Source organism: Littorina saxatilis, unplaced genomic scaffold (assembly GCF_037325665.1).
Source record: "Littorina saxatilis isolate snail1 unplaced genomic scaffold, US_GU_Lsax_2.0 scaffold_351, whole genome shotgun sequence".
In the NCBI taxonomy this organism is placed as follows: Eukaryota; Metazoa; Mollusca; class Gastropoda; order Littorinimorpha; family Littorinidae; genus Littorina; species Littorina saxatilis.
The window spans coordinates 97,501-107,744 of NW_027127220.1; the positions used below are offsets into that span (position 1 = coordinate 97,501).

At 47.0% G+C, this 10,244-nt stretch overlaps 2 protein-coding genes across 2 annotated transcripts in view; both read left to right on the forward strand.

The window, feature by feature from the left end:
• The window catches only part of LOC138955686 (ER degradation-enhancing alpha-mannosidase-like protein 3), an 85,248-nt gene extending 85,225 nt beyond the window's left edge, over positions 1-23 (forward strand). The window contains exon 23 of the mRNA XM_070327240.1: positions 1-23. This exon is cut by the window's left edge and continues 1,207 nt beyond it. The gene's annotated coding sequence lies outside the window, so the exon portion shown is untranslated.
• An 8,834-nt stretch (positions 24-8,857) lies between these two features.
• LOC138955684 (uncharacterized) overlaps positions 8,858-10,244 on the forward strand; it is a gene marked incomplete at its 3' end in the record, with an annotated part of 20,318 nt that continues 18,931 nt past the window's right edge. Inside the window, 2 exon segments of the mRNA XM_070327236.1 lie at positions 8,858-9,147; positions 9,673-10,196.

A 10,244-nucleotide genomic window follows, 5' to 3' on the forward strand; every position in this document is an offset into this window, starting at 1 on the left:
GTCTAATCTGTTTTGTGTTTTTGGATAGGGGGGGGGGGGGGGTAGGAGGATGAAGGGTTGCATATGATGGTGAGGGGTGTGTGTGTGTACAAGAGTTGAATAATTGTGACTTCCAACCTCTTTAAGTATCACTGTTCTGACTGACAGTATGGTCACACTCATAAGAAGAACACCTAACTCAGTGTTGGGCATTTCTGACTGACAGTCTGGTCACACTCATAAGAAGAATACCTAGCTCAGTGTTGTGCGTATATCATGTAAATGAGGTCATGTCAAGCAAGTCTGGCAGGGACTTATTTTTCCACTGCTTATAAGTCACCGAGACAAACGTCATTATAGAAAAAAAAATTGCGCTGGCTAATTAACCTTGATGAATTTTTAGAACTAAAACGTCACGCCACACTTTCAGAGTGACGTATCTTTACTTTGGCGTGATAGATTGCACGAGGCTTTAGAAGAGATCGAGGTTCCAAAACAAGCGTCTTCAAGTTAGCTGCCTCGACTGCAGGATATTTTCAGTAAAATACACGTAAGTTCAGTATGTAGGATAAACAGAATACTACATGGCTTGCTGTTTCGTACCTGATTTACACGAGTTGCTTTTTCAAGTAGTGAACTGCTCGTTTTCACTCGCAGTTCAATATTTAAAAAACAACTCGTGTAAATCTGGTACGACACAGCAAGCCATATAGTATTCTCTATTTATCTCACGCGTATACTGATGTCAACCGCTCGAGATAGGCAGTTTGAAACTTATAACTAAAATGAGATGGGCAGATTGTTCATAAATCAAGTTTTTTGCGTTTTTCTCAAAACTCTCAAAAATGACATAGGCAATTATGTTTTGAGCGTGACGATATTATTCTGATATTCTAGACCTGCAATTCCAACACTGACTGATGTCATGTGACAGTCACCCCTGTGGTCCAGTCTGTGTTGCGGCATGTGTCAGTCAAACTGATGTCATGTGACAGTCACCCCTGTGGTCCAGTCTGTCTTGCAGCGTGTGTCAGACTGATGTCATGTGACAGTCACTCCTGTGGTCCAGTCTGTCTTGCGGCGTGTGTCAGACTGATGTCATGTGACAGTCACCCCTGTGGTCCAGTCTGTCTTGCGGCGTGTGTCAGCCAGACTGATGTCATGTGACAGTCACCCCTGTGGTCCAGTCTGTCTTGCAGCGTGTGTCAGACTGATGTCATGTGACAGTCACCCCTGTGGTCCAGTCTGTCTTGCGGCGTGTGTCAGCCAGACTGATGTCATGTGACAGTCACCCCTGTGGTCCAGTCTGTCTTGCAGCGTGTGTCAGACTGATGTCATGTGACAGTCACCCCTGTGGTCCAGTCTGTCTTGCGGCGTGTGTCAGCCAGACTGATGTCATGTGACAGTCATCCCTGTGGTCCAGTCTGTCTTGCGGCGTGTGTCAGACTGATGTCATGTGACAGTCACCCCTGTGGTCCAGTCTGTCTTGCGGCGTGTGTCAGACTGATGTCATGTGACAGTCACCCCTGTGGTCCAGTCTGTCTTGCGGCGTGTGTCAGACTGATGTCGTGTGACAGTCACCCCTGTGGTCCAGTCTGTCTTGCGGCGTGTGTCAGACTGATGTCATGTGACAGTCACCCCTGTGGTCCAGTCTGTCTTGCGGCGTGTGTCAGACTGATGTCATGTGACAGTCACCCCTGTGGTCCAGTCTGTCTTGCGGCGTGTGTCAGACTGATGTCATGTGACAGTCACCCCTGTGGTCCAGTCTGTCTTGCGGCGTGTGTCAGACTGATGTCGTGTGACAGTCACCCCTGTGGTCCAGTCTGTCTTGCGGCGTGTGTCAGCCAGACTGATGTCATGTGACAGTCATCCCTGTGGTCCAGTCTGTCTTGCGGCGTGTGTCAGACTGATGTCATGTGACAGTCACCCCTGTGGTCCAGTCTGTCTTGCGGCGTGTGTCAGACTGATGTCATGTGACAGTCACCCCTGTGGTCCAGTCTGTCTTGCGGCGTGTGTCAGACTGATGTCATGTGACAGTCACCCCTGTGGTCCAGTCTGTCTTGCGGCGTGTGTCAGACTGATGTCGTGTGACAGTCACCCCTGTGGTCCAGTCTGTCTTGCGGCGTGTGTCAGCCAGACTGATGTCATGTGACAGTCATCCCTGTGGTCCAGTCTGTCTTGCGGCGTGTGTCAGACTGATGTCATGTGACAGTCACCCCTGTGGTCCAGTCTGTCTTGCGGCGTGTGTCAGCCAGACTGATGTCATGTGACAGTCACCCCTGTGGTCCAGTCTGTCTTGCGGCGTGTGTCAGCCAGACTGATGTCATGTGACAGTCACCCCTGTGGTCCAGTCTGTCTTGCGGCCTGTGTCAGACTGATGTCATGTGACAGTGTGGTCCAGTCTGTCTTGCGGCGTGTGTCAGCCAGACTGATGTACACACGTAGTGATGCAGAGTTACCACGTCGTCTTCCTAACTTGCTTCCACATGTTGACTGGTCGCTACACCCGTACTCACCATGCACCGTCTCTGTGTTCCAGGCTAGCGGTAGGATGTGTCTGATGATGTTGGGTGGGTGGTTCTGACCATGCCTGTAAAATGGTGATGTCATTTTCCTCAAATATTGTTATGTGAGAAGATCATGGGGATTCCACATTTTGTGTTTAATTGAGAATTTCAAGGTGATGACCACGTTTGCAAAGTGAAGGTGTGTGTTTATTTTGTGTGTCAGGTGTCTTGCTTGTTTGTCAGTCTGATTACTCCCCCTGCCCTCTTCCCCCCCCCCCCCCCCCCCCCCCTCTTGTAGGGAGTGGGACTAAAACTTTTGTCTGTGGTTTTGTATCATTCTTTCTTCCCTCTGTGAATGGTTTTATTTCTCAAGGTATAATTGCTCAATGGCTTTCCTGCTTGTGCTGAAAACTCGTGCTAAATAATCAGATGACAGTGGTGACGACTGCAGTCTTTGTGCTAAATGATGAGATGACAGTGGTGACGACTGCAGTCTTTGTGCTAAATGATGAGATGACAGTGGTGACGACTGCAGTCTTTGTGCTAAATGATGAGATGACAGTGGTGACGACTGCAGTCTTTGTGCTAAATGATGAGATGACAGTGGTGACGACTGCAGTCTTTGTGCTAAATGATGAGATGACAGTGGTGACGACTGCAGTCTTTGTGCTAAATGATGAGATGACAGTGGTGACGACTGCAGTCTTTGTGCTAAATGATGAGATGACAGATGGCTAGGGCTTTGTTTGTGTTCCGGGGGGTTCTGTTTGAAGAAGAGGTGAAGTTTGTTGCCAAGCAACGATATGTGTTGAAGCCATGCAGGCTGACTTGCAACTGTAAATAACTGTCAATATGTACAGCTAGAAATTGCCTGCAGGCGGCGGGAGTGTGTGTGTGTGTGTCAGGGGGTGGGATAGGAGAGGATGGGGTGGGAGTGATGTGCGTGTGATTGCAAGAATGTCATGGCACAATCCCAGGGTTATGTTTTGGGATGGGGTGGGGGTGATGTGTGTGTGTCAGGGTTATGTTTTGGGATGGGGTGGGGGTGATGTGTGTGTGTCAGGGTTATGTTTTGGGATGGGGTGGGGGTGATGTGTGTGTGTCAGGGTTATGTTTTGGGATGGGGTGGGGGTGATGTGTGTGTGTCAGGGTTATGTTTTGGGATGGGGTGGGGGTGATGTGTGTGTGTCAGGGTTATGTTTTGGGATGGGGTGGGGGTGATGTGTGTGTGTCAGGGTTATGTTTTGGGATGGGGTGGGGGTGATGTGTGTGTGTCAGGGTTATGTTTTGGGATGGGGTGGGGGTGATGTGTGTGTGTCAGGGTTATGTTTTGGGATGGGGTGGGGTGATGTGTGTGTGTCAGGGTTATGTTTTGGGATGGGGTGGGGGTGATGTGTGTGTGTCAGGGTTATGTTTTGGGATGGGGTGGGGGTGATGTGTGTGTGTCAGGGTTATGTTTTGGGATGGGGTGGGAGTGATGTGTGTGTCAGGGTTATGTTTTGGGATGGGGTGGGGGTGATGTGTGTGTGTCAGGGTTATGTTTTGGGATGGGGTGGGGGTGATGTGTGTGTGTCAGGGTTATGTTTTGGAATGGGGTGGGGGTGATGTGTGTGCGGACTTAGAGTCTTCCATACACACGGACATGACTGGCTCTCTCTCTATGTATACATGTGCTTGAGAGAGAGAGAGAGAGATAGAGAGAGGCAGAACAGAGCGATAGTTATGTCTGTACCAAGCAGATTTAAATGTGTGTGTGTGTGTGTGCCTGTATGAGACAGAAACAGAGTTGAGAGTCATGCCTGTACAGTACTGTTGGTACAAAGCAGATCTCATATTAGATGTGCATTTCTTTTTACATTTGATTTATCTTGTCCTGTCTCTGGAGTGTGATAGGAACAGAAACCGTGTTTAGTATTACGCGTGTTGTTGCTTGTAGTTGGAGAGTGCTGAAACTGACCGAAAACGTTGCGTGACACCAAGATACAGCAGTCGTTGAACTGTCGTGAGAAAAGTGAAGAGAAGTTTGGAGTGTGTTGTTGTGACTGGGTGTGTCAGGTGGGTGGAGTGTGTTGTTGTGACTGGGTGTGTCGGGTGGGTGGAGTGTGTTGTTGTGACTGGGTGTGTCGGGTGGGTGGAGTGTGTTGTTGTGACTGGGTGTGTCAGGTGGGTGGAGTGTGTTGTTGTGACTGGGTGTGTCAGGTGGGTGGAGTGTGTTGTTGTGACTGGGTGTGTCGGGTGGGTGGAGTGTGTTGTTGTGACTGGGTGTGTCAGGTGGGTGGAGTGTGTTGTTGTGACTGGGTGTGTCAGGTGGGTGGAGTGTGTTGTTGTGACTGGGTGTGTCGGGTGGGTGGAGTGTGTTGTTGTGACTGGGTGTGTCAGGTGGGTGGAGTGTGTTGTTGTGACTGGGTGTGTCAGGTGGGTGGAGTGTGTTGTTGTGACTGGGTGTGTCGGGTGGGAGGAGTGTGTTGTTGTGACTGGGTGTGTCAGGTGGGTGGAGTGTGTTGTTGTGACTGGGTGTCAGGTGTGTGGAGTGTGTTGTTGTGACTGGGTGTGTCAGGTGGGTGGAGTGTGTTGTTGTGACTGGGTGTGTCGGGTGGGTGGAGTGTGTTGTTGTGACTGGGTGTGTCAGGTGGGTGGAGTGTGTTGTTGTGACTGGGTGTGTCGGGTGGGTGGAGTGTGTTGTTGTGACTGGGTGTGTCAGGTGGGTGGAGTGTGTTGTTGTGACTGGGTGTGTCGGGTGGGTGGAGTGTGTTGTTGTGACTGGGTGTGTCAGGTGGGTGGAGTGTGTTGTTGTGACTGGGTGTGTCGGGTGGGTGGAGTGTGTTGTTGTGACTGGGTGTGTCGGGTGGGTGGAGTGTGTTGTTGTGACTGGGTGTGTCGGGTGGGTGGAGTGTGTTGTTGTGACTGGGTGTGTCGGGTGGGTGGAGTGTGTTGTTGTGACTGGGTGTGTCAGGTGGGTGGAGTGTGTTGTTGTGACTGGGTGTGTCAGGTGGTTGGAGTGTGTTGTTGTGACTGGGTGTGTCGGGTAGGGAACATACTCTTGTCCTAACCACTAGCTCCCAGTCACTCACGATCAACACAAAATGCTGGTGTTTGATTTCTGGCTATCAGTTTTATTGTTTTGTTTTGTCTTGTGGTCTTGTTTCGTGTCAGTGCTGAGTTGTGTGCATTGCTCTAGGGTGATAGTGCACATCATAGTGATACTTTCTTCTACAGGTGTGTGTCAGTGTGTGTGTGTGTGTGTGTAATAGAGTTTGTGCATCAGTGTGTGTATGTGTATGGTTTTGCATGTGTGCGTATGCGTATGTGGGTGAGAGAAAGAGAGTGTGTGTGTGTGTGTGTGTGTGTGTGTGTGTGTGTGTGTGTGTGTGTGTGTGTGTGTGTGTGTGTGTGTGTGTGGTAATGAGTGTTTATACGATTGCGGCTGAGAGCGGAAGAATTGCTGTGATAATTCAAATTCATTGTTAATTTTTTGCAGTTTTGTCTCGAGATAATTATATAACTATTATATGGTTTTTGCCTGTTTGTTGGATGTATTTATTTTGTAGTGGACAATTTTTAACCTGCAATGTAAAAACAATAATTGTTGGTGAAGGGCCCTGATAAGAAAGTTTGAGTTGAATTATTTTGCTTTTCAACCAGCAGGTAGGGGTGGTGCAAGCTAGGTAGTGGATGCTATTGGTTGCCTCTTAGCTTGTCACCACCACAATCTGTCCCAGTTGTGTGCCGTGCTGTGAGGCAAACACAAATATGGAACTTGATTCTTGATTGCACATTGTTACTGCAAATTATTTCACTGTCATTTACTTTTCCTATGTCTTTTTTTGTCTTTTTCTTTTTGGTTATTGGTATTTGTCTGGGTCTGTGTCTGGGTCTGTGTCTGGGTCTGTGTGTACATTTGTGCGTATCAGCTGTGCTTTTAAACGCAGTTCTTATTTCCTTTTTAAATGTTTTTTTTTTTTTTTTTGCATGTGTGTGCATGGATGTTGTTTTTGTCTGTAACGCAGGTTATGTTTCCTTTGTTTGTATGAGTGTACAGGATGAAACAAAGACTCAGAGACATAAGATGGTGGGTTAAAAGTGGATATTTTTCCGATCTCCCAGGTCAACTTATGTGCAGACCTGCTAGTGACTTAACCCCCTTCGTGTGTACACGCAAGCACAAGACCAAGTGCGCACGTAAAAGATTCTGTAATCCATGTCAGAGTTCGGTGGGTTATAGAAACACGAAAATACCCAGCATGCTTCCCCCGAAATATAGAGTGCTTTCCCGTCTGTGCCGAGCGGCTGCATTGCAGGGCTCTCTCATAGTTCGTACTGTGCGCCTTGAGTCGCCTTGTGGTGAGATATGTGCACCATATAATTTCTCGTATTATTATTATTATTATTACTATTATTATTACTATTATTATTACAAGAGTAACCCCCCCCCCCCCCTCCTTCCCTTCCCATTGATGTCTATGTTTAATGCTTAGCAGGACAGAGTGACAGGTGTCTGCAAAATGTGTGTGTGCATGCGTGCACATGTGCATTTGTTTGTGCGTGCGTGTGTGTGTGTGTGTGTGTGTGTGTGTGTGTGTGTGTGTGTGTGTGTGTGTGTGTGTGTGTGTGTGTGTGTGTGTGTGTGTGTGTGTGTGTGTGTGTGTGTGTGTGTGTGTGTGTGTGTGTGAGTGAGAGAATTCATACATTGAGTTCATGTGTGAGTGTGTGAGTGTGTGTGTGTGTCTCTGTGTGTGTGTGTGTGTGTGTGTGTGTGTGTGTGTGTGTGTGTGTGTGTGTGAGAGTGAGAGAATTCATACATTGAGTTCATGTGTGAGTGTGTGTGTGTGTGTCTCTGTGTGTGTGTGTGTGTGTGTGTGGGAGCGTGCATTTGTCTGCATGACTTGTGTGTGTCAGTGAGCAAATAGTGTAACGTTATTCAGGGTTTGTACAGTCAATGATCCCTTCCTGCACTCGCTTTCTACCAGTACACAATAACTTTATTGATGTCGACCAGTACACAATAATTGTATTGATGTCGACCAGTCCGAACTTTCCACAGTGAACGTTCAGTCTTCAGTACAAGTTGATTGGAACAAGTCTTTCATCGCCTGGCTCACTTCCAGTTTCAGACATTGTGAAGCAATGACCTTTATATTTAGCGGTTGAGTGTGACGTCATCACTTTGACACCCCGCGTCACTGTCCCTGTGTTGTGATCATGCTGTGTGTTTGTCAGAGTTATGTTTTATGTTTCCCCCCGCGGGTTAGGGGGAAGAATTTACCCGATGCTCCCCAGCATGTCGTAAGAGGCGTCTTACGGATTCTGTTTCTCCTTTTACCCTGTTTCTCCTTTTACCCTGTTTCTCCTTTTACCCTTGTTAAATGTTTCTTGTATAGAATATAGTCAATGTTTGTAAAGATTTTAGTCAAGCAGTATGTAAGAAATGTTAAGTCCTTTGTACTGGAAACTTGCATTCTCCCAGTAAGGTAATATATTGTACTACGTTGCAAGCCCCTGGAGCAATTTTTTGATTAGTGCTTTTGTGAACAAGAAACAATTAACAAGTGGCTCTATCCCATCCCCCCTTTCCCCGTCGCGATATAACCTTGAACGGTTGAAAACGACGTTAAACACCAAATAAAGAAAGAAAAGAAAGAAAGAAATGTTTTATGTTGTTGATTATTTCATGAACTGTCCACTGCATTTATCTATAAAGAGAACAACACTGAATTCGAGTTGAGTTGTTTTTGGTGTGTATGTGTACCAGTGTCACACACACACACACACACACACACACACACACACACACACACACACACATATGAACTCAGCATATTAAATCTATATCTCTCAAACACACACACACACAATCTGTGCATATACTCTCTCTCTCTCTCTCTCTCTCTCTCTCTCTCTCTCTCTCTCACACACACACAGGGGCGGATCAGTTGCTTTGTAAGGGGGGGGGGGCACTTTGAATCGAAAGTGAATGTGATGGGCGCGAAGCGCCCGAATTTGCTAGGGGGGTCCGGGGCCATGCCCCCCCGTAAAAAAATTTTGCCCAAAGAAGCAAAATGGTGCCATCTGGTGTCATAGAATCAGCATAGAAAAATCTTTTTTTTTCGGGGGGGGGGGGGGGGCACGTGCCCCCTGTGCCCCCCCCCCCCCCCCCCCCCTCGTCCGCCCCTGACACACATTCACACGCATAAATGTACACATTTGTACTCGCTCACACACACACACTTCAGCTTCCCTCTCCCCACAATGGATCTTTCTTCACAAAACAACACCTCAATCTGTGACACAGCTCGCGACGTGTGCAACCACCAGCCTTTGTTGACCGGCTGCCCCTGGTAACGGGGTCCCAGTGCGCGTGCACCGGCCATGCGTGTTGCAATGACACATGTTGTGTTGTAACACACTGCCCTCTCTAGGCCAGAGATATCAGGGAGTGGAACCGTGTCTCTGGTAAAACATACAGTCTCTGGTAGAACCTACCGTCTCTGGTAGAACATACAGTCTCTGGTAGAACATACAGTCTCTGGTAGAACCTACCGTCTCTGGTAGAACATACAGTCTCTGGTACCCAATATTGACAGTCCGTCAATGTTAGATATATTGCTAATTCATCGTTCTTGTATTGGTGAAATTCGTACCGTCTTGTCTCGTTCTTGTATTGGTGAGTACAGTATTCCTTTGTTTTTTAACTTTGTTCATCTTACCACAGTCACTTCGTTGTTTAGAATTCTTTGGACATTTTGTATTTACTGTAAAGAAATTACAAAAGTATTTGTCTCAGTTTTGGCTGTTCCATATTCCGCCCTCTGATTATTATTTCTTTTTGTTCACTCTTTTCTTGTACTTTTCAGTATTTCAAAATGTCTTTTCTTTCAAAAAAGTCTTTAGTCACTTGCTGAACTAAATTCTGGGTCATTACATTTTCATATATATTTGTTTGTTTTTAAATTTAGGTGTTTTTGTTTTTGAAGTGGGGAAGCAATAAAGAGGTCGTCGATATCAAAACTGATATCGACGGAAATGTTGTCGATATCACTTTTGCACTGAGCTCAGTTTTGCCCAATTGACCATTGGAAATCCACGTAACATATGAAATAGCAATATTAGAACCTACTGTCTCTGGTAGAACGAACATTCTCGGGTAGAACGTACAGTCTCTGGTAGAACGTACCTTTCTCGGTTCCAGACTGACCAAACACCGACAGTGACCGCGCAGTCTTTGAGTCGATACGGAGGGAATTGTCACACATCGATAGCTTTGCAAAACTGTATGCTTTATACTCGCTAGCAAGTGCCTGTGTTCGGTTACGGCATTAGAACTTCACGACAATATTTTTCTCTCGTACGTACACACGCAGGCACACACTATAAACCTGGCTACTCTAGCTGGTACTGTGAACATGTGAGATTTGGTTTGTGCACTTGGAGTGAGCATTGCTGTGACGGAAGTGTGATTGCTGTGACGGAAGTGTGATTGCTGTGACGGAAGTGTGATTGCTGTGACGGAAGTGTGATTGCTGTGACGGAAGTGTGATTGCTGTGACGGAAGTGTGATTGCTGTGACGGAAGTGTGATTGCTGAATTGAACAGTGACAAAAAGAGTGTGGCTCGTGTGTCAAGTTTTATCGGCAGTACAGTCTGGAAGGCCCTGATATGGCCCTTCGTGGTCGGCTGGGCGTAAAGCAAACAAACAAACAAACAGTCTGGAAGGTAAGTAATCATCATGTATGTATATCATGTATATATTCAAGGTAAGCT